The sequence below is a fragment of the Petaurus breviceps genome, unplaced genomic scaffold (assembly GCF_028583685.1).
Source record: "Petaurus breviceps papuanus isolate PSGF00001 unplaced genomic scaffold, PetGlider_PUasm1.0 90919, whole genome shotgun sequence".
NCBI lineage: Eukaryota > Metazoa > Chordata > Mammalia > Diprotodontia > Petauridae > Petaurus > Petaurus breviceps.
In genome coordinates, this window is record NW_027187378.1 from 32,534,229 (window position 1) to 32,537,563 (window position 3,335).

A 3,335-nucleotide genomic window follows, 5' to 3' on the forward strand; every position below is an offset into this window, starting at 1 on the left:
TACCTAGTACTAAGTACTATTCTAGGTACTGGGAATGCAAACACATAAATGAAATAGGCCCTGCCCTCAAGGAATTTACATTCTATAGGAGAAGACAATGTGTACACATATAGAGAGGATTCAAAGATTTGGAGCCTGTGTTATCGAAAAGATGGTAGTGAACTGTATTGCCTTTCTCTAGAGGGAGTTCTGGCTTCTCAAATCTTTGGTCTTTTCTCGTTACCCCTAAGCAAAACCTCCTACTGTGTTGGCAGAACAAGTTTCTTTTCCTTATTTAACAAAAGTAGCAAGTGAACTATTTGTTATATGTGATGACTCTATAGAAAGGGAGGGGAGGGCTACTGGGAAAAATTCTGGCAATGTAAAAATAAAAGATATCAACAAAGAATTATTTTTAAAATAGAACAATTCACAGGTATGTATCACTTTCTATACATATTATCTCATTTAATCTACATGAAATCCAAGAAAAGTTCTATTGCCATTTGCCTGTTATAATACAAACCCTCTTCTAAGTAAGATCAACATCTTCCCCAGGACTGAAATCACCCCTTGGTGTCTGTCAAGGTGGCAGTAGGGGGTACTCTTTTGACTAGACAAGTACCACAAAGGCCTATCTATACTACACCAGCAGTGACTTTGCTATAAATTCACATTCTGCTGTTGTCTGTGTGCCTTCTAGAAGCCTGAAAGAATCAAGGTGAGGATGGAGGGTGGAGGGTGGTGGAGGTAGGAAAAAGTATATTGACTATTAGGGAGTAAAGATATGATCATAGGATTTAGAGCTGGAAGGGACATTAAGCCTATCTAGTTTTATCTCCCTCGGTTTACAAATGGGAAAACTGAGGTCCATGGAGGGACTGGGAATGGACAATGAAGGAAATAAGGCTAAGAATTTAAAGATGGAATCTCAAAAGATGAAAGGAATCTTAAGAGATGGTTTAATCCAGTAATTCTCAAACTATGTTCCAGGAAACATGGGCATCCCTGAGCCATTTTCAGAGAATCCATGATGTCAAAATTATTTTCATAATAAAACAAGCATGTTTTCATTTCTAATGTGACAAATATTGGTAGATACAACCCACTCAAACAAAAGCTCTTTGGTGTCCTCCATTATTTTTAAGAGTTTACACTTTTTAGTCTTGAGACCCCAGAATTTGAGAACACTTGAAATCCAAATCCTCTCATTCTATCCTTCTTCTGCCTCTTAGAATCTCTAATTTCCTTCAAAGCTCCACTCAATAGACACCTTCTTCATGATACCTTTCCTCAGAATTGGAAACTGTCACTTCTTTCAACTAGTATCATTTTGTCACTCCAGATGGCATCACGTAACATCCAGTGAGAAAATGAGGAAACTCTTTCCCTCTCTAGCCCAGCATCATGTCAACTTCAATCATATAGCAACTAGTACTCAGCTAGGCAGTGCAGTAGATAGAATACTTGCCCTGGAGTCAGGAAAACTCATCTTCCCAACTTCAAATCAGGCTGCAGACACTTACTAATTGTGTGACCCTGGGCAAGTCACTTAACCTTGTTTGCCTCTGTTTCCTCACCTATAAAATTAGTTGAAGAAGGAAATGAAAAACTACTCTGCTATCTTTGCCAAGAAAACCCCAAATGGGGTCACAAAGAATCAGACACAGCTGAAATGAATGAACAACGAGGGGACTCAACTGAGTGAGGTTGTATCTGGGCTCCTGGCTACCTTTTCATCTTTTGTGTTTATTTTATCCCAGTCTTATACAAATGAGTATTCATCTGGAGATGTATATAAATATATATATATATATATATATATATATATATAGCCTTGGTGGTGGGTGACCTGGTGAGTTTGAGAGGTTAAGAAATCCTGGGTCCTATTGAGTGGAAGGTAAATGTTTACAGTTGAGAAGTCCGAAGCAATTGCTCTAGTATTCTTGGAGAAGATGGGTCAAGTCTGGCTGTTTAACCAGCAAGTATGTACACTAAGTTTTTGGGCAGTGAATGGTTGAGGTAAAACCTACAATGCCTATTTAACAGTTCTATCTACTGCTTATATTTTGATACTATTTAAGTACCAACCTCATGACAGATTATTACAGTGTTTCTAAGTTATTGAATCCTATTTTAAGTCATTCGATTAATGTGTGCCATGAGTATTTAGGATTTTGTTTCCAATAGGAAATAAATGTGGGTAGGGATAAATGTCCAGTCCCATACCTGTTTCATATTCAACATTGTCTTCTCCCTATTGGAAGAAATGCCAAACATGAGCCCTAACCTAAGCTATAAATAAATTTGACCCTGGAGTATCAGAGTTTGGGATTGGTTAAAGTGATGGTTAATGAGCTGAAGATTGAAAAAAAGAAGAAGCCTAATGTCTAATATTAGGGTTTAGGCTTCCCCAAGACTGAAACCAACAGAGCCATTGTCTGGATCCAGAAAAGTGGGACTCCTTTAAAGCAGAAGGGGTCCTCTGTGGGGTTCCTATCGTTAGTTTTTCATTCACCACCTCACACAGTTGTTGTGATGATCAAATACTTGTCAAGTACTTAAAGTACTTAATTTTTTCCCCCAAGGTTAACCATCAGTGAACTAGGCATTGTAGAAATAAACCTGTGAGGTTTAGTTGGACCAAATCCTTGTGCTTTATTATCAGAAAACAAAATTAGGTTTGTAAACACATACATATACAGAAGGTTGTAGGAACTTTACATCAAGAAACAGAGAGGTCTGGGAATTCCCCAACATGGCAAAGACCCTGAATGCTGTACTGTGGCTGTGATACAGAGACAGAGGAGAAGAGGAGAGAAGGGGATAGAGTCAGAGAGCTCTTCTTTTACATCCCCCATAAACAATGTTACTTCAGATTAATTTGCACAATCTGTTTACTCATCTCTTCCACGTGTCTCTATAGTTCAAGACCCAGCTCAAGACTTACCTTCTGTGTTACACCTTCCCTGAGCTCCCCAACTTTCTCTGTGTTCCTCTGTCTCTGTGTTTCTCTTTCTCTGTGTCTTGCTCTGTCTCTCATCTCTGTTTTGTTGCAGTCTGTCATTCTGGATCTATGTCTCTGTCTCTGTCTCTCTGTCTCTCTCTGTCTCTCTCTCTGTCTCTCTGTCTCTGTCTCTGTCTGTCTCTGTCTCTGTCTGTCTCTCTCTCTGTCCCTCTCTCTCTCTCTGTCTGTCTCTGTCTGTCTGTCTGTCTGTCTCTCTCTGTCTCTCTCTGTCTCTCTCTGTCTCTCTCTCTGTCTCTCTCTGTCTCTCTCTCTGTCTCTCTCTGTCTCTCTGTCTCTGTCTCTGTCTCTGTCTCTGTCTCTCTCTCTGTCTCTCTCTGTCTCTCTCTCT